General features: G+C 45.0%; 1 protein-coding gene across 3 annotated transcripts in view; it reads left to right on the forward strand.

The window, feature by feature from the left end:
- PCBP3 (poly(rC) binding protein 3) overlaps positions 1–21,146 on the forward strand; it is a 223,080-nt gene that overhangs the window by 33,774 nt on the left and 168,160 nt on the right. For all 3 annotated transcript variants that reach the window (XM_081087534.1, XM_081087535.1, XM_081087533.1), the window contains exon 2: positions 20,922–20,959. The gene's annotated coding sequence lies outside the window, so the exon portion shown is untranslated. The remainder of the gene's footprint in view (positions 1–20,921; positions 20,960–21,146) is intronic.

Below are 21,146 nucleotides of genomic sequence, written 5' to 3' on the forward strand. Positions count from 1 at the left end.
AATGCTCCTTACCTGCCCCCGCCCCCCCCCCCCGCCCCCCCGCCCCTCCTGTGTGACAAAACACACACACACCACATCAGAGCTGTTCCTTTGGGTTGGACTGGAATTATCCCTCACCGTGAGTTAAACTCAGGTTGCATCAGAATGAAGAATGTCCAAGCCAGAATCTTTTCCTTGATTTATCAGAAACTTAATCATTTGTTCTCTGAGTCAGCTTAATGGCGGGTAATGCTCACATCACATTCTTTTGGGGCTGGGCCAAGAAACAGCATGCTTGCCAGCATTTCAGCGATGAGCTCATCGGCCTTTTGGCTCCCACATTCCTGGCCAAGAGCTCTACTGGAATTAATACTATCACTGCAGCAGAGTAGAGCCATCACAAAGATTGCTCTTTATTTTCCTGTGTCATGTGCTGGCCCTTGCTTTCATCAAGTGAGCCCTAAACCCTTTCTTCAGAAAGCCTTCCCAGGATGAGGCTGTGAGATGTGATGCTAGGTATTCAACCCAACACATTGTTTATGGAAAAGCTCTGTCACGATGGATGCTGAGGATACACACAGGTGAGCAATGGCCCAACTCCAAGGAGCATGTAATCCAGTGGGGTAGGGGATAATGCAAGAACACAAGTCTCAATGCCATCAAGTATTAGCTATGTATGAGTCATCAGAGAAGAGCAAAGGAAGGACATGGAGCTTTGGAGAAGTAGGCACTTTGGGTGGTTGGAAGAAGGCCTTGGAGAAAATGGGCATTTCAGCGTGATCTTGGAAACTGTACAATGGAGCTGGCACATAGTAAGTGTTGTTTACTGAAAAATAATATCGACTACGTGTTTAGTTATGAAAAAGGATTTACTTGAGAAAACAGAAGTAGTGACCAGTGCATGTAGACATGACAAGTCAATTGCACACTTTGGCCTGTGTGCCAAGGTAGAGGAGTGTTTATAAAAGGGATAGGGAAATAAAGGGAGGAGGGGATATTAGAACCATCAGACTTTATTATAAACAAAGTTCTTCTTATAGGGTTCTTGCAGTTATGCAGAGTTCAAGAACTTCATAAACCCTAGCTCCTCCCATAGACCCTCTCAACTGATTGCTTAAAATTCTTGCCCAGCTGGTGGTTCAGTGGTTAATCGTTGACCCATGAACCAGGAGGTCATGGTTAGGTTCCTGGTCAGGGTACATACCCAGGTTTTGGGCTTGATCCCCATTCTGGCAGAGAGCACAGGGAGCACTGAGTGGATGGGGTGACTGGTATCAAACATGGAGGACCCTTCAAGGGAGACACTGGCAAATGTGGAGTGGCTCGTGGCTGAGTAAAGGGCAGGTAAAGCCCAACCAGAGTGGGAGGAGAAGACAGTAACAATTGTTCACTTGTTTTTCTGCAAAAAGAATTTGGGGCTAGGGTGGTGGTTGTTGGGGTAAGTGAGACCAACAGCAGGAATTTTAAAAATGCAAGACATACTAGCTTACATTCGCTGTGGTCAGCCAGGTTGCTGCAAACCAGAGGCTTCAGTCCCCCCTGCCCCCCTTGTCCCCATCTACCCACACCCCCTCTGACACAGGCGCCCAGAGGGGCTCCGGGGAGAGCTGTCTGCAGCACACGAGGTAATCGAATATGGGAAGAAGGTAGACATGGAGACATAAAACACTGTCTAAATGAAGGGCAATCGTATTTGAAGTAATTTGAAGATTGACAGGAAATTCATAAAGGGAATATGGAGTTCCATTTACAACAGCAGGAGATTGTCTTGTCCATAGCTCTCTGACCTCTGGAAGAACAGAAGTTGCTGCTGGCAGAGTTCCAAAACATGAAAATGCAAAATGGAGTTGAATAATCTCTCCTAAATCAATTTTGTGAGCAGATGCCCTACAGAGGGATGCGATATAATGCAAGGTATACGACACAGAGTGTTTCTGTCTGTTGAATACATCGTGACAGTTGATTTGGGAGATAACCAAGTACTGCTTTTCTTTGGTTTCTGAGAGCCTGGTTAGTGCTCTTTAGTCAGCTTCCCTGAAGACTTTCATCGGGAAGCATCCCTTTTGTTCTGACTTTGGGGAGCTGATTGCAGAGTTGGTTAGAGGGGTTGCTAGGGCCTGGTTGGAGGAGCACTGACCCAGCAGGAAAGCCTCTGCTGGCCCTCTTCATCAGCACCAGGGGGTTGCTGTCTGTGCAGCATGGTTCTAGATTTTTGCTTCCTGATTGTGAATCATCCTTGTATGTCCTGTGTTCTGACGTCCTTCCTAGGATCAGCCAAGTGCTGAGGTTAACTGTGGGGCTGAATGGGGACATAGCAGTTTGTACTTAGTCCTAGGAATGTCTTCAACTCGAGGCTCACCTCATCAATAGCCTCTGTGGGCATCTTGAACTTTCCATTGGCAGTACAGTTTGGCCCACACTACACGGCAAGACTCAGCCTGGGGGCACAACAGTAAGTGACTGCCAGGGTCTTTCACCAGCCAAGGTGTCTGTGGAGACTCATCCTCTGTCACTCGACTGGACTGTCCCCTTGTGTTCACAGAGACAGGAGCTTCTCCCTGCTCCTTAGGGAGCTTTGCACTTAGTGGTTGTGTTTTTTCTTGAGATTCTTAGGATGACTGAGCACATGTTGGTTTCACTTTTTCTGGGCATTTCAGGCTTTTTCTGGCTGTGAGGTAGGCAGAGAAAGTGCCTGTTAGAGTGGACCCATGATAGGAACACCTGCGCACCTATAGCTGTCACAAGCAAGGAGTCTGAACATTTTCTGTAAAGGTGCACATAGTAAATATTTTTGGTATGTGGGTCACATGTGATCTAAGTCTCATTTTTTCCCAACCTTTTAAAATCACAAAAACCATTCTTAGCTCATTGGCCATATGAAAATGGGCAGTGTGCCATTGTTCACTGTTTCCTGCCATATGCCCAGCAAGCAGAGATGAATGTTGGCCTGGCCAGAGGTTCCCCAATTCAGTCCACTTAGAGGTAGGAGAGGCACAGAGGATGCCCAGTGTTGGGACAGACCATTGCATTTTGTACATGTGCATTTATGTTGTGGGAGCACCAGTCTTGGAAAGAATCTTCCATTCAGCTTAGAGACTTCCACCATTCAGGACACCCAGTAGCCATGCAGTCATGTCATTACATTAGCAGTGCTGTGTTTTAGAAAACCCACCTCATTGCTACACATTGCCAGTGGTAATGAGTCCAGTAGACCCTTTCTCCTGGAGCCGTACTTCTCCACCCTGAATGCACAGGAGAGTCACCTGCAGGCTTTGTCAGAATAGCAGTGCTCAGATCCCCATACCAGTCAGGACTTGCAGCGTGAAGGCTTATTCTTTCTGTCATGTGCTGCCTAGATGCCTAGTAGTCAGAACCTAGCTCTCTGGCATGTGGTAGAGTTCATTATTGCTGCCTTTCCTTCCACCACTGCCCCCCCTCTCCTTCAACCCCCAGCCCACCCACCATGCAGTAAATGTTCTATAATGAGGACAGGTTTTAACTTAATCAGCGTGCTGGTTCAGTTAGCACAAATCCCAAATGGTATGGGAGGCCTTTTAGCAGCTCAGATTAAGAACCTCCAGCCAGTGGAGGGAGTGTGGACAGTAAGGATGAGCTCACTGGCTTTCAGAAGATGTCAGAAAATGCCAGTAAATTCTTCTTCTCTTTCTTCTTCAATTTGAGACTGTTCCAGTTCCCAGTGGCACTTACATCTAGGAATTGAGTGTTTATTTTAAAAATCACTATTTTTCTCTGCAAACTTTGATCAAATAGAGGAGAAAGTGCTTAGAGGGAGGTTGGTAAAAAGATGACAGGAAATCTCATGGTGATGAGGCTTGTCAGCACACTTATATTTTCTTTTTACAAGTTTTATTTCTAGGCACTTGAGCCAGTCTCTGTTTACTCTTCATGCTGGCTGAGTGTGTATACATGTTATTAATAGTAGCAGTGGGAAGAAAAGAATGCTTTCTAGTCTGAAATAGTCCCTAACAGAAACCTTGGAATTGAAAGACATTTGGTCTCTAGGGATGTAGGCCAGTGCCTCTCAAACTTTAATGTGCACAAGAATCCCTGGGATTTTTAAAACAGCAGGTGCGAGGCCTGGGAATCTGTATTCCTGATGAGCTTCCCATGGCCCCGTTTTGAGAGGCTCTTGGTCATTGCACATGATCCTACTTTCAGGAGGCATAATCAGATTGATTCCAGAGGCAGTTGGTAAATATAGGTTGCATTATTAGGAACATGAAATACAAATGTTGGAGGTGATAGTCCTGCTTCAGTGTGCTTCCTGACTGTGTTAGGTTCCTGGACAGGGAGTCAGAGAGTGGGGATGTTACTGGCATGTGGGGCAGGTTTCCAGTGTCAATAGACCGGTGCACTAACTCATCTGCTAGGCTGCAGTGCTGAGCACTCCCTTGTGCTGCTCTGTGACTGCTCATGTAGCTCTGGGAAGGTAGGAGGACACTGAGATTTAAAAGAATCTACAAGTTTGCCCAAATGACTTGTGTCAGGATTCATCTCAGGCTTCTCAGACTGCCAGGACTAGTCCTGCTTCCCTAGTGAATAACAGCCACAGGACTGAGAAAGGTTAGTCTGACTCATAAAAAGCTGTTTCCAGCAGGAGGATCTGGCAGTGCCCTCCCTCCTAGGTGTTGGGTGCTGTTTGAAAGGCTTAGATTTGGAAGGATTGGAGTGGTTCTGTTTGAAAGGAGCATACTCAGGATTAAGTCTTGCTATGGGGGAGTGGCATCATGGGTTTCCATGAGGGTGAGGGTGGGGTGAGCAAGTAGGGGCTCTGGCTATGGTAGGTGCTCTGGCAGAGAGGATGGGGCCACCTTGTGGAAGGAGGTGGAAGCAGGAGGCTGGGCACTGGGAGTCCCCATGCATGGACAGTTAGGTTAGATGACTTCGAAAACCCCAGTCTAATTCTTTTGGGAGAATTTTGAGATGCTGTGTATGCCGACTCCCAAAACCAATGAGGTATCCAGTTGTTGATCAAGAAGCTGGGGAGGAGTACACCACTGTTTTTGCCATTTGATGTTTTGGGAACCATAGAACTTTTGTAAACTGAATGGAGATCATCCTAATATTCAGGAAATAAAAGTGAAAGGAATCACTAGCAAAACATTCCTTTATCTAAGTAACCTTCAAGAAGGTAGACAAAAAACAAAACACCAGTGTCTCATTAAAGTTGGAAAAAAAAAAAGCCAGCAAGTGTAGCTTCTGGGAGGAGGACAATTTAATACGATAAAGGGTTAATCCTTTCAAAGGTTCGGAAATACTTTTAGGGAATTAATGTCCAGGATCTAATGGCATATTGATGACTATGATGCATGTGGTTCCGTAAAAGCTTTTAGACCCTGGCTCTGTTTCAAAGGCACAGATTCAAGATGACTCCTGATCTTTTTCCATGTAGGAAGAATCCTTTGTTCCCCTGGGAACATTTGCACTGTTCACAAAAATATCCACCTGACCAGTGAGCTCTGCTCATAACCCGGCAAGGCCCTGGCTGGCAGGCCACCTTGCTGTATCCGGGCTGTGTTTGCAGAGGCAAAGGGGCCTCTGGCATGACCCAACCTTGAGGGAGAAGCTGGTCGGCCTGGCACTCCAGAGTTCAAAGACTGGTTCCTTTGCTTGTTCTCTGAAATTTTTGGACAAAGCATTTAGCCTTTCTGGGCCCCAGTATCCACATCTGGAAAATTGAAATACTAGTCTCTGTCTTGCTGAGTTGGTGTGAGGAGAGTGGCATGCATACGAAGTGTTTTGTTTGTTGGAAGTGCTCAGCAAAGGGAGCTATTGTTAAGGAGTAACCAGGAAGTGTGAAGATATTTCATGGTGTCCAGAATTGATAGCCTGCCTTCTAGAATATTCAATGTCCCATGCTTAAGAATTAGAAATATCATTGAGGCAAAGCTGATACTTTGTTCTGCTTCTGTTACCAGTAAGCAGATCTTTTGATGGGAAATTCATGAGAATTTTTTCATGATTGATACTGAATTTTATCAAATGCCTTTTCTGCATTTATTGAGATGATCATATTTGTTTTTCTTTTTTTGGTCAGTTTATTATTGCATTTCAGGTACATTACAAGTTACACGGTGCCCAAATGATAAAATCTTGAGCAGTTCCTGTAATCTTGGATCTTCTTGCAAAAACCCTTTGCCTTAGACTTCTGCGATATAAATGCCCAAAGGTACATGCAGTCTTTCTGAATTTGTCAGTACTGTGAAAAAGTTGCTGTTTTCCCGCCATGAGCAGATTACTGAAAAGTTGGTGACTTTGGTCTTTTTCATTCCTTTTAATTGCCAGTTTTCTTAAAAAAAATAAGCTTTTTATTTTAGAACAGGTTTATATTTACAGGGTTATTATAAAGATAGCACAGAGGAAAAAAAAAAAAGATAGCACAGAGAATCTCTATACACCCCACACCAGTTTAACATTTTACATAGTATGGGGCATTTGTCATAATTGGTGCATAAATGTTGATACATTATTATTAACTAAAGTTCAACCTTTAGATTTCTTTAATATTTTCCTACTGTCCTTTTGGTGTCCCAGAATCCCATTCAGGACACCACATGACATTTAGTTGTCATGTCTTTTTAGGCTCTTTTTGGCTTTGATAGTTTGAGACAATGTTTTTGATGACGGTGACAGTTTTGAGGACAACTTACCAGGTATTTTGTAGAGTGTCCCTCCATTGAAATTTATCTGATGTTTTTCTCATGGTTAGACTGAATTGTAGGTTTTGGGAGGAAGACCACAGAGGTAAAGTGCCATTTTCATCACATAATCAAGAGTATATTTTATCAATATGACTGGTCATGGTGGGTGTTGGCTATGCTCCTAACAGGTGTGTTTGTCAGGTTTCTCCACTCCACATTATGCTTCCCTCACACACTGCCTCTGTGGAAGGAGGTCAGGTGCGTAGTGCACATTTAAGGAGTGTGGTAAGCTCCTCCCCCATACCCTGGGCTGAAGCTGCCACAGGGAGTGCTGGAACTATCTGCAGAGGATTTGTCTCTCTCTCCCATTTATTTTTTTCAGTCATTTGTTCATATAAGTATGGAACCATGGATATTATTTTGTACTTTGGTTCATAGTTCTATGCTAATTTATTTTGTTGCTTCAGTTATTCCAGATTGGGCCAATGGGAATTCTTTCAGTTGGCTCTTATGTCCCTTTGATATGCTTCTGTCATTGTATATGTGTGTATGCTTTACATTGTTTTTTAAGCATCTCTTTCCTTTTTGGTACTACAGGAGGCTCCAGGTTTATTCTCTGTAGATCCTTCCCTGTCCTAGAATCAGGAGCATGGTTCCTTTTATTGGAAAATGATATAAAAAACCAAGACCTGCGTGATGGTGTGAATATTACTCCTGGGATGTTGTTATTTCTAGGTGCTCTTAGCTGACAGAGCAGGGGATATACGTGTGTATATGTTAACTTGTGCATACACATCTATAAATGCTTCTATAGGTAGACATATACAAGCTAAACAGTTCATGCTGACATTTCCAGCTCTAATCCAACACCACATGGATTATCCCAGCCTCCTCCTTTTGCTTATGTGTAACTCCAACAGTGAGACACCTGGCTCCCACCATCTTCCATCCACTTACTTGTTCAATTCCAGTATCAATGCACAGCAGTGTCAGAGTTGTTAACACACACCTCTGGAAAACAACTTTGTCAATAGAGCACAGCGCTTAAGTTCAGTTCCTTTTGCTATTATTCTTACAGACTTCACTCATTTCCAAAGTGGCTCAGGTCAGCACCTTATCTTCTACCTCTCAGGGAGGTTGTTTTGTATATTTATAACAGTGTTGAATTCCACATTCCATCCTGGAATTCCCCTAACATCCTAAATAACCTTTTAAGAAGTTGGATACACTAAGGTTTACTTTTGTGCTATACAGTATATTGCTTTTGAGAAATGCTTACTATCTTGTAGTTTCCATTACAGTATGATACAGAGTAGTTTCACTGCCCTAAAAATCCCCTGGGCTCCACCCTTCAGCCCCTTCCCTGAACCCCAAGTATCCACTGACTTATTTGCTACCTACAGTTTTGTCTTTTCCAGAATGTCATACAGCTGGAGTCAGTCATACAATATGTAGCTTTTACAGATTGGCTTCTTTTACTTAGCAATATATATTTAAGATCCATCTATATTTTTCTTTTTTGGTATGTGTGGCTTGATAGCTGATTTCTTTTTATTGCTGAGTAATATTTCATTTTGCAAATGTACCACAGTTGTTTATCCATTCACATGTTGAATGATGTCTTGGTTGCTTCCAGTTTTTGGCAGCTATGAATAAAGTTGCTCTAAACATTTGTGTGTGGGGTTTTGTTTGGATATTAAGTTTTCAACTCATTTTGGCAAATACCATGGAGTACAATTGCTGGATTATGTGGTAAGACTGTGTTTAGTTTTGTAAGAAACTTCCAAAGTGGCTACGCCATTTTTTATTCTCACTAGAAATGAATGAGAGTGAGTTCCTCCTGCTCTGAGTCCTTGCCAGCATTGAGTATTGTCATTTAAAAAATTTCTAACAATTCTAATAGGTGTGTAATTGTATCTCATTTTAATTTTCAATTCCCTAACTTCTCAATTTTTTTTCATTTGCTGAGTTAGCTTTGAAAACTGACTCTCTTGTATCTCTTTCAAGTAAACTTTCCTTTTCAAATGATTTGCTCTGAGTCTTCCCTTGACAGTATAAGCACTGGTTTGTGGTCAGCATCTTATTAACTTGTGCTGTTTTCCAGATCTACATTTTAATACTAATTGTTATGACACTTTTTTTTTTTTTACGCACAAGGACATGGAGAGAGAGAGAGAGAGAGAGAGAGAGAGAGAGAGACATTGATGGAGAGAGGGAGAGAAAAATATTAATCGGTTGCCTTCTGTAGACTCCCTGACTGGGGATCGATCAAACCCTCAACCTTTTGGTGCATGGGAAGGTCAAGGGAAGGCAGGGATGCTCAGCCAAATGAGCCACTCTGGCCTAGTAATGACCCATTTTTAGTGCAAGTTGCTTTGATATAATTTACATGGAAATCTCCCAGCACCACATGGGTGTTTTGGGATAAATACATTAATTATCTAGACCAGGGGTGGGCAAACTTTTTGACTCGAGGGCCACAATGGGTTCTTAAACTGGACTGGAGGGCTGGAACAAAAGCATGGATGGAGTGTTTGTGTGAACTAATATAAATTCAAAGTAAACATCATTACATAAAAGGGTACGGTCTTTTTTTTTTTAGTTTTATTCATTTCAAACGGGCCAGATCTGGCCCACGGGCCGTAGTTTGTCCACGGCTGATCTAGACTTTAGGAGTTATTACAATCCTATCTAATAAAAGAGAAACATGGTAATTGGCATACAACTGCTACCCTTCCCATTGGCTAATCAGGGTGATATGCAAATTAACTGCCAGCCAAGATGGCGGCCGGCAGCCAGGCAGCTTAAATTGAACATGAGGCTTGCTTGCTTCAGTGATGGAGGACTGCAACGTTCCCCACCTGCCTTGCCGGCCTCTGAGCTTGCAGTTTAAAAAACATTGTAACAAATATAGGAGCTAAACAAAACCCCAGAAACCAGCTTTCAGCGAGCTGGGATCTCAGAGCTGGAGTTGATACAGAGTTTCGGTTATAGAACCTAAACAAACCAGATACCTGTTTTCAGCAGCTGAGGCCTCAGAGCTGGAACCAAGCCTCAGAGCTAAAGCTGGCCCAGAATAAAAAAAAAAGAAAAGAAAAAAAGCAGCAGTTGGAAGCTTCAGTCCCAGCCTGAAAACAGCCCTCAGCCCCTCACCCAGGCTGGCCAGGCACCCCAGTGGGGACCCCCACCCTGATGGGTGTGTGACCAGCTGCAAACAGCCATCATCCCCTCATCCAGGCTGGCCAGGCACCCCAGTGGGGACCCCCACCCTGATCCGGGACACCCTTCAGGGCAAACCAGCCAGCCCCCACCCATGCACCAGGCCTCTGTTCTATATAGTAAAAGGGTAATATGCCTCCCAGCACCAGGATCAGCGGAGCCGAGAGGCCTCCTGGCACCGGGATCAGCGTGACAGGGGGCAGCGCCCAAACCCCCTGATCACCCTGAGGCTCTGTGTGTGACAGGGGGCAGGGCCACAACCTCCCTATCCGCCCTGCTCTGTTCGTGACAGGGGAAGGCGCCCCAACCCCCTGATCGGCCCTGCTCTGTGCCTGATAGGGGGGAGCTCCCCAACTTCCTGATCACCCTGTGGCTGTGTGTGACAGGGTGCGGCGCCCCAACCCCCCCCCCCCCCACACACACACACACAGGCCCTGCTCTGTGTGTGACGGGGTAGAGCCATAACCTCCCCATTGGCCCTGCCCTGAGTGTGAGAGTGGCGGCGCCCCAACCCCCTGATTGGCCCTGCTCTGTGGGTGATAGAGGGTGGCGCCCCAACCCCTTGATCCGCCCTGCTCTGTGTGTGACAGGGGGCGGTGTGCCAACTCCCCTATCGGCCCTACTCTGTGAGTGACAGGGGGGAGCTCCCCAACCCCCTGATGGGCCCTGCTCTGTGCGTGACAGGGGGCAGCGCCCAACCCCCTGATTGGCCCTGCTCTGTGCGTGACAGGGGGTGGCACCACAACCTCCCCATCGACCCTGCCTTGAGTGTGACAGGGAGCGGTGCCCCAACCCCCCAATCGGCCCTACCCTGAGCATGACTGAGGGTGGCATCGCAACCTCCCGATCCGCCCTGCTCTGTGCATGACAGGGGGCGGCGCCCCAACTCCCCAATGGGCCCTGCTCTGAGCCTGACCAGGGGCTGCACCTAGGGATTGGGCCTGCCCTCTGCCACCCGGGAGCAGGCCTAAGCCAGCAGGTCGTTATCTCCCAAGGGGTCCCAGACTGCGAGAGACACAGGCCGGGCTGAGGTACCCCCCTTCCCCCCGAGTGCACAAATTTTTGTGCACCGGGCCTCTAGTAGTAATATAATTCCAGATTTCAACATGCCCTCACTGCTCTGAGATTGTCCTTGGCAACTTATTATCTTTCAGGTAAAGCCTGAGTAAGCAAGGCCCTCTCCTACATGTTCTAGGTCTTCTGGTGTTGACCTGCAAACACCAGCTCAATCTGCCACCTCTCCCACTTATGTAGTAACTAGCGGCCCGGTGCACAAAAATTTGTGCACTCGGGGGGAAAGGAGGGCCCCTCAGCCTGGCCTGTGCCCTCTCGCAGTCTGGGACCCCTGGGAAGATAATGCCCTGCTGGCTTAGGTCTGCTCCTGGGTGGCAGAGGGCAGGCCCAATCCCTAGGTGCAGCCCCTGGTCAGGCTCAGAGCAGGGCCCATTGGGGAGTTGGGGCACCGCCCCCTGTCATGCACAGAGCAGGGCGGATCGGGAGGTTGTGATGCCACCCCCAGTCACGCTCAGGGTAGGGCCGATTGGGGGGTTGGGGCACCGCCCCCTGTCACACTCAAGGCAGGGTTGATGGGGAGGTTGCGGTGCCACCCCCTGTCACGCACAGAGCAGGGCCAATCGGGGTTGGGGCGCTGCCCCCTGTCATGCACAGAGCAGGGGGGTCTGGGGATTTGGGCGCCGCCCTCTATCACCCACAGAGCAGGGCCGATCAGGGGGTTGGGATGTCACCACTCTCACACTCAGGGCAGGGCCAGTGGGGAGGTTATGGCTCTACCCTGTCACATACAGAGCAGGGCCCGTGGGGGCCGGGGGGGTTGGGGCACCGCACCCTGTCACACACAGAGCCGCAGGGCGATCAGGAAGTTGGGGAGCTCCCCCCTATCAGGCACAGAGCAGGGTTGATCAAGAGGTTGGGGTGCCTTCCCCTGTCACGCTGATCCCGGCGCCGGGAGGCCTCTCGGCTCCGCTGATCCCGGTGCTGGGAGGCATATTACCCTTTTACTATATAGAATAGAGGCCTGGTGCATGGGTGGGGGCTGGCTGGTTTGCCTTGAAGGGTGTCCTGGATCAGGGTGGGGGTCCCCACTGGGGTGCCTGGCCAGCCTGGATGAGGGGATGATGGCTGTTTGTAGCTGGTCACACACCCTTCAGGGTGGGGGTCCCCACTGGGGTGCCTGGCCAGCCTGGGTGAGGGGCTGAGGGCTGTTTGCAGCTGGTCACACACCCTTCAGGGTGGGGGTCCCCACTGGGGTGCCTGGCCAGTCTGGGTGAGGGGCTGAGGGCTGTTTTCAGGCTGGCGGGTGATGGAAGCTCCCAACCGCTCCTTTTTTTCTTTTTTTAATTCTGGGTCAGCTTTAGCTCTGAGGCTCCAGCTCTTAGGCCTCCGCTGCTGAAAGTAGGTAATCGAAACAATGTATAACTCCAGCTCTGACTCCAGCTCTGAGATCCCAGCTCGCTGAAAGCTGGTTTCTGGGGTTTTGTTTATCTTCTATATTTCTTACAATGTTTCTTAAACTGCAGGCTCAGAGGCCGGCAAGGTAGGCAGGGAATGTTGGAATCCTCCATCACTGAAGCAAGCAAGCCTCATGTTAGTTTCAAGCCGCCTGGCTGCCGGCCGCCATCTTGGCTGACAGTTAATTTGCATATCTCGCTGATTAGCCAATGGGAAGGGTAGCGGTCGTACACCAATTACCATGTTTCTCTTTTATTAGATTAGATTAGATGTGTTCCACCAGACTGGGCTGAGCCCCTGACCTGGTTCTTGCTTTCCATCCATTAGTACTGTCTCTCTGCATACTCTGCGTACCAATTTTGCCACAGGGTCTGGCACAAACTCACCTGGTCTGGCAATGCAGCTTTCCCTATCTACCCAGGAGGAAGCAGTGTCCCCTTTTGAATACTGCAGCTCACTATTTATTACCATATTGAGGCAGAGGAGTCTTTTGCTCTCTCCATGACATTACAGCTACTCAGCTGTCTCAGTGTGGGCTCCTTGAAGCTGTGTCCCACCCTGTTGACTCCCTGTTCCTAACCTGCTCTGGAGGGCTCAGCCTGCCTGACCAATGTAGGGAGCACAGTGCAGGCAAGACCCCTTAGATCGCTGTCATTCGAACCATCACATGAGGAGCCCCTTGCCCTCCAGGGTGAGTGTCTACATTATCTCAGTGTGTGGGCTTTTCCGGGAGATGCCAGTGAAAGTGACAATAAAGTGTATACCCGTGTGACTTCTGACCCACACTGATTTGATCTGAGTCAGCTGAACCCAGCAGTTCTCCTGTGGGCGCAGGTGAAAATGTACCCTTTTAGTCATATGCAGACTGCTTTCTTCAAGGTCTGGTTCTTTGTCTGCTTCAGTGACTCCTCCCAAAACCTCTCCCAAGGAGGAGCCAAACTGACGGCAATGGCTCTGTCTCTGATTTCTGTTTTCTTCCTTTGCATGTGGTGTCTCCTTGTTGGCTTGGGGCAGGGGGCCTATTGCCAGGACAGCTGGGGTGGGATATACACAGAACACTTGATCAAACTTGAATTGTGTTCCTACTTTGTCTCAGTTTTGGGGTTTTATGTTTTTGCCCTTAGCACTGTCTTTTCCACTAGAAGGTTGGTGGTCTCCATACACTATCTGAGTGTACCGTTGGCTCCTTATGTGATGGTGGGAATGACAGCAATCTCTTCAGTGTGGCTGATTGTGCCTCCCCTCTCTTATTTCTTCTGGGGTCTCACCCACTCTTTGTTTTGGTGACTTCAATCTTGGACCTTTCCCATCAATCTTAGACTAATTTGTCTTGTTGCCTATTTGACATCTCCATTTGCCATACTAACAAGCATACTCAGATATAACAGGTCCAAAACTGAACTTGTGAGCTTCCCACCACTGTTTCATTGGAACATTTGCTGCTATTTGGACTTTATTTTAGGGCTCAATATGTTAAATATATATAATAATCATTTAAAAATAATTTAAGCAGAGTTAGAAATTATTCTTTTAAATACATTAGCAGTAAAAGTATGCGGAAATACAATGATTACAAAATTTATTACTGCATGTAAATCTTAAAAAGATATATGCACTTAGTTTTGTGTTTTGTGTTTGTTTTTTATCCTCACCTGAGGATATTTTTTCCATTGATTTTTTTTTAGAGAGAGTGGAGGGGAGTAGGAGGTGGGGGTGGGGAGAGAGAGAGATAAAGAGAGAGAGAGAGAGAGAGAGAGAGAGAGAGAGAGACAGAGAGAGAGACAGAGAGACAGACATCAACTGGCTGCCTCCCACACGTACCTGGACCAGGGCCAGGGATGGTGCCTGAAACCGCGGTATGTGCCTTTGACTGGGAATCAAACCTGTGACCCTTTGGTCTGAGAGCTGACGCTCTAACCACTGAGAAAAACTGGCCAAGGCCATATGCCAGTTTTAATGAATTTCTCTAGTACCATTCTACTTGTAGGGTACAGTGATTTTACAGAAGTTTATCTCTGCACCTCCTGGGCACAACAGACCAGCCAGCAGGTGAGGCTTTGCACTTCCGAGCCATTAGTTGTTAGGCTGAGTGACTTGATTGCAGGTTCTAAGAAGATTTGGACCTTAAGTTCAGCTTGAGCTTCTGTTTTAGATTAAACTATAATAATGATTCTGTCTTATGCTGAGCTTCCCACAGCCTGGCTTGGGACCCAGTCAGCTGCCGCCCCAGTGCTGCCCCAGACATTTAAAGGCACCTGCTTTCCGGTCAGAACTCTGTATTGCAGGTCCTCTGCTTTCTCTTGCTTCAAGTCATAGAACAACTACTTGGCAAATAACTTTTTTCTTCTTGTGGAAAGCAGTGTTAGAGGCTAAAATCTTGACTTCAGGCTATTTGTGAGTGTGGTGGCCACTTTTAGTGAGAACTGGAGACAGACCTTTTATGGCCCTGAGTTCACAGGGAATTTCTTTTAATTCAATTAGATTGTTATTAGGTTCATTAAAAATTCTTATTCTAATATAAAAAAAACCACCTGAATTTGTTCTTTTCTACGATATATTTACTTATAGTTATTGAACCTTTTGCCAGAAATTAATTCTGTGCCCTCCCTTTTTATAATCCTCATATGTTTCATTAACTGTCATTTAGTTACTTTGCTGGTAAATGTTGAGTAGGCAGTTTACAAAAGGAACATAAGTACAGACAAATGTGAGAAGATGCCAAACTGAGTGTTAATGAATAATGTATTCCTGTCGTTCTTGAACCCATCTTGTTGGCATATTTTGAGAAGGTTTATAATAAGGGGTTTGGCAAGGAATCACAGAAATCTAACTCTCACATCGTCATTTTGTTACTGGAGAGAGATGAGTTTCTGGAGGGCTCTTAGTCCTGGTGTACCAGAAACTTTAGAAATATTCAGGCATTTTGGTTAAAAATTCTGTTCTTTAGAATTTATCTTCAGGAAATAATTAGATAACCACTAATTTTATGTACAGAAAATGTTCATTACATCATGAGTTCAAATCATTAATAATCGGAGGCAGCCCAAACGCCCAGTAGTAAAGGATTCAGTAAATTAGTTATTGTATTTTCACAGCACAATTGATTATTAGCTGGCTATTAGTGTTTACAGGGATGATTCATGAGGTGAAGAAATCTGCCAGGATATGAGGCCAAAGTACACATAAAAACAATCTATATGAAATAAAATATAGCTGTGTGTGTGTGTGTGTGTGTGTGTGTGTACATGGGTGTATGTAGTTGAGTATGTTTTTGTGTATTTTAAAGGTCTCAAGGAGGTACAACCAAAGGTCTATGGCATCTGCTTCTGCAAGCTGGTATCTGCTAGTATTTTTTTTATACATACTGTTGAGTTTCCTAAACTTTCTTAAATGAACATACATCACTTTTATATTCATAAGAGAAATAACATTTTCTTTTAATTAGAGAAGAATTATGTGAAAAGTAATCTGATCTTTGATATATAGAAGCATTTTTCTAACCATAAAAACAATGCAAGCAATTTTAAACAATGCAAGGTTAAGTTTGATTTCCAGAGAAAATTTCTTTGAATATCAATAAACATTAGTAAAAAGCTAAAGACAAGCTGTTATGGACATTTTCTACAAATATACAGATTTGTATATAGTATATTGTTTTGAAAGCACATGTGATCTATCTCATTTTGTTTTAAAAATATCTAAATTTTATAATGAGGAACTACTAGAAGAAAATATACTCTACTGCTGTCAGTGCTTCTGTCTGGACATTGGAGGTGCTTTTAAATATATTTCTTGCTCTTTCTGCACTTTCCAAACTTTAGACACCAAGAATTGCAGGACACACACTCACCATAAAGAACAGGGACTGAGCACTTCGCCTGCTGCCCCTGCCAGGGCCTGGCACTGGTTGACAACCTGCTCTTGGGGAGGTCCCAGGAAGGCATGTGCAGAGCTAATTCTGTATCACTGATTGAAAAAACTCTTATTCAGGGGGTTGTCTAAAAAGTCTAGTAGATATATTTTAGGCAGCTTCAATCCCCTGGTGAGAGGCCAAACAGATTTTCCTTGTCTGATTCTGCCAACGAGAGTGACCCACTCAGAAAACTAAGAATGTAAAAATAATAAGGTTTAACATTTTAATTTAATAAGTCCATGTGTGTGATTGATACAAAAATTATTTTATAAGCTATTGGAAGTTGATAGTGTATTAAGTTCAATATTATTCAAAAGGATTGAAACATGGGTGTGCATATCTGTATTCACACACGTGGAGTATGATATATTTTCAATAGTAAATGAAACAAACAATGCTCCGTCCTGGGTTGTGGCAGCTACTGTAAGCATAACCCCGAGCTTCTGCGCAAAGGAAAGTTGCACTAGGGAGTGTGGAAAGATGAAAAGCCTGCTGTCCCAGGGCAGAGAGCACAGGCACGCCACATAGGACAAAGCCAGGCCCAGGTCAGGCGAGGGGCTCTCAGCGACTGCATTCACTGGCCTTGTTGATCACATTACCACTACACATATTGGCCTTATCTAAGACAGTATTTTTTGAGGTGGAGGAGTAAAGAAGTTCAACTGCCTGGCTACCTCGTTTCTTTTCTGCTGAGACCATCACCAAGAGTATAATTACTTCAAAACAGTAATTGCATTGGTGGGGTCTGTGGTAGGAATGAAGTTGAATCAGCTTTGCCTATTCTCCCCCTGCAGAGGCTCTTTTAAACTCTAATTACCCCAGACTTCTGTTGGCACTGCAGAACTTTGAATCCACTCTGCTGCAGGAGGTGAGTTAATGAGACACTTGGTCTCCCAAATCTGGAGAAATTTGGAGTCAAGGCTGTCTTCCTCGTGAAGTCAGATCTTTGCTATGGCCTGTTTAGTTTTAGGTAAAAACAGTGATATTTGCTTTCCCTTATTGAGATCTGTCAAGAATCAGTTGGGCCATATTTGTATGTAAGTTTTTAATGGTACATGGGACTCGTTTGAATCAGGAATGGTAAGACCAGCAAACAAGGAAAGGACTGTCATGAAGAAAGAAGTTGAGCCTCACGGGTCCCTAAAAATAGAAGGCACGCGATGCCATGCACAACTGCACAGGGAAGCACCAGGGTTGGTTAGGAGGCAGATGAGGCTAGGTATGAGATTGATTGTGGTTTCCATGGGAAGGAAAGGGTGAGACAAGGTCAGCAGGCTAAGGATGGACTGATTTGGATCATCTAGCAGGTTCTGGAATAGAGGGGCTGTCCCTGATCATCTGGTACGTGGCCCTGAGTGAGTAGGGGGTGTGGTTGGCATAGTATGAGGACCCATAGCAGAGGCGTTGGGTGTGAGCTCTGATTGGTGGTTTGCATGTGAAAGGTACTCTGATGCATTGTTTATCCTATCTCTAGGAATAGGCTAACACTAGGAGGGCAGACTTCCAGGATCAGCAAGGCCCAAATGTCAAAGCATAACCATAACACAGAAAATGTAAAACATGGTTAACCAAGTGTGGACTATTTTTGGACTCTCCATTCTGTTCCTTTGACCAGTTTATTTATTTTTATGACTAGCTTTATCTTGAAATAAGACAGTATAAGTTCTTTTACTTTGTTCTCTATTTGAAAGTTGTTTTGGCTGTTTTATTCTCTTTATAATTCCATGTAGATTTTAGAATCAGCTTAGCCTGCTCTGATTTTGATGGATATTGCGTTGAATTGATAGATGAATTTGGTGTGGTTGGCATCTTGTGTAATGGAAGTGCTGAGAGGGGACATCCTGGCTTTGTTCCTGATCTTGGGGGGTAAGCACTCAGTCTCTCACCCTTATGTGAAAGTGCTCTTATATTCCAAGTTTGCTGAGAATTTTTTCATGATATTGAATTTTTCAAATGCCTTTTCTGAATCTATTGAGATGATCATATAGTTTTTCTTTTCTTTTTTTGTTTTTCTTTTTTAGTCAGTTTATATGGTCCATCTGCATAAAAATCAATTACATTGATTTGAAAACACACACACCATGAAACCAATTGCATCTCTAGTTGAAATCCACTTTGTCAGGCTTTTTTATATTGTAGAATTTCATATACTAAGATTTAATAATTTTAACATCTATATGAGGAATATTGATGTGTTAACTTGTGTCTTTTTGTGGTTTTGGTATCAGGTTAATGCTGCATCATAGAATGAGTTGGGAAGTGTTCTTTTATATTCAGTTTTCAGAATGAGTTAGTAAGGAATCAGTATTATTTTTTCCTTGAATATTTGGTAAAATTCACCATTGAAACCATGTGGTTGGCTCTTTTTTTGTGGGAAGGTTTTTTAGCTTGAATTCAATTTCTTGAATACATATAGATTTATCTAATTCTTCTTGAGTGAGTTTTTATAGCTTGATTCTTTTCATCTAAGTTATTAAATTTATTGGCATGCAATAGTTTCTAGTATTCCCTTGTTATATTATATTTTAACTAGAGGCCCAGTGGACGAAATTCGTGCACAGGGTGGGGGGGTCCTCAGCCCGACCTGCACCCTCTTCAATCTGGGAGCCCTGAGGGGATGTCCTACTGATGGCTTGGGCCCTCTCCCCATGGTTCTCTGCTCTCTGCGGGGCCTGCCTGCTCCACACCACGGCAGTGGGTAAGCAGGCCCTGCTGGGTGCTGCCTGTGGGCCGTGCTTGCCTGCTCGCGGTCGCTACGGTGACGGCCAAGCAGACCCTGCTGAGTGCTGCCTGTGGGCTGTGCTTGGCTGCTCCTGGGCCGCGCTTGGCTGATCCCGGGTCACCGCAGCGATGGCCAAGCAGGCCCTGCTGGCCCCAGACACTCCAGAGGCGGCAGAGCAGCGAGGCTTGATCTGCTAACACAGTGGGCGGATCCCGCCTCTCCACTTGGTCCCTGTGACCCCTGCCCGGGCCGACAGGCCCAAACATTCCAGCGGCGGGGCTGAAGGGACTAGGTGCTGCCGTGTTGTGGCTATGGGCGCCACCATCTTTGTGATGGAGTGGTGGTTAATTTGCATATTACTCATTTATTAGATAGGATACTTATTTGTTATTGAAGTAAAATTTACATAAGATGCAATTAATCATTTTAACATGTACAATTCAGTGTCATTCAGTGCATTCAATATTGTGTAACCACCACCCAGTTTCAGAATTTTTTAACTTGTCCATCACATCAAAGAATCCAGTATGTAGTCGCTTCCTATTTCTCCCTTTCCCCATCCCCTGGACACCACTAATCTACTTTTTATCTGTGTGGATTTATGTATTTTGAATGTTTCATATAAATGGAATCATATAGTATGGTGACCTTTTGTGTTTGGCTTCTTTCACTTATATCATGTTTTTAAGGTTTATCTGAGTTGTAGTGTGTATCAGTACTTTATTCATTTTTATGGCTGCAGAATGTTCCATTTTATGGATATATCACAATTTATTTATTCATTTATCCGTTGATGGACATTTGGGTTGTTTCCACATTTTGGCTATTGTGAATAGTGTTGCTGTGAACAAGTATCTGTTTGATTCACTGCCTTCATTTATTTTGGATATATACCTGGACATTGTTAGGCAGTTTCTAGTTTAGTACACCAGTTTTGTCTGGTGCTAATGTGGCCCTTCTGCTGAGGCGACATTCTTCCAAGAGCTCAGCCCTGTGGTCCCTGTGCCATAAGGTTCCCTGTTCTGGTTGTTGGGAGTGAACATATTTCTAGAACTGTGGAAGCTACAATGCCTGTTGCCCTGCTTTTTTTCTGTTGGCTCTTTCTGGTTGCAGGTAGCTTGCTCACTCACATGTGCTAATTGGTGTCCTGGTGAAGACTGAAGTGAACCACCTCCCCCCACCTCCCTCCAGGTCTCCCCACACTTCTCTGTGTGGCCCTCTCCTTTCTGGTACTCTGCCCTGCTCATTTTAGCCTCCATTGCCTCCCTGAATCACAACTTTGTTTCTTCCTCTCAGGACTTCCTTTGCTTTACCTGCCCCACCACCCCACCCCCTTTCCGCACTGTGGCCTGGAAACTCTCACCACACTTCAGACTGGGCAATCAGGATGCATCACTTTGTTCTTTCCCTCAGGGATCATTTTCCTATGATGCCTGTTGACCTGTGTCTGAACACCTGTCTCAGGTCTTTTATCTGTTTTTGTTGTTGTGGTTCTTTTTTCTCAAAATTTTGAAGTGGGATAGTCGATTCCTCTTCTTCTGTCATGGATAGAAGTGGATATCCTCCTTTGACAGTTTCTGACACCCCCATCCTCTTCAGTCCTCACTGGACTGAGGTCTTTGGGCTGCCTAAAGAAGGCTCTGGTGTTGTTGTTTACCTGCCATTGAAGTTTGCACAGGTAGGCCTCCTTCGTCTGGTTAGGGTTTAGGGAAATCTGGGTCTCAGAGCATTCATTTATCGGTATCTTTTAAGTTCCAGACTCAGCTTAGACTCTGCTTTTTATAGAATTCTTTCTCTGGAAAACTACCTTGACTTTCCAAATAACTGGTTTATGATTATGTTTTAAAAATAAATTACTTTGGTTTGATGAAGTTTTATGTCTAAGGTGACAGAGCATTCTTTGTATTATTTTCTACATGTGATTTACAATTATAATAATTTTTTAACCTGTTTACAGGGTTATCTACAAGAGAGACGGTCTTCACATGGTTCCATGTAAGTAGTGCTTCTTACAATGCCTTTATAGAGATTATGTCTTTAAATTGAGTGATTCTTTCTACGTCAGTTGATTTTTAAAATCTTGCTTGCATATAAAGCCATGTGACTTGCTGCCCTTCATTGTGGCCTGTTTTATGTCACATGAGGGACCTGTTACAGGTCAGGGTGCAACAGCAGAGCCAGT

The sequence above is a fragment of the Myotis nattereri genome (genome assembly GCF_964212035.1).
Source record: "Myotis nattereri genome assembly, chromosome: 3".
NCBI classification, from domain to species: Eukaryota; Metazoa; Chordata; class Mammalia; order Chiroptera; family Vespertilionidae; genus Myotis; species Myotis nattereri.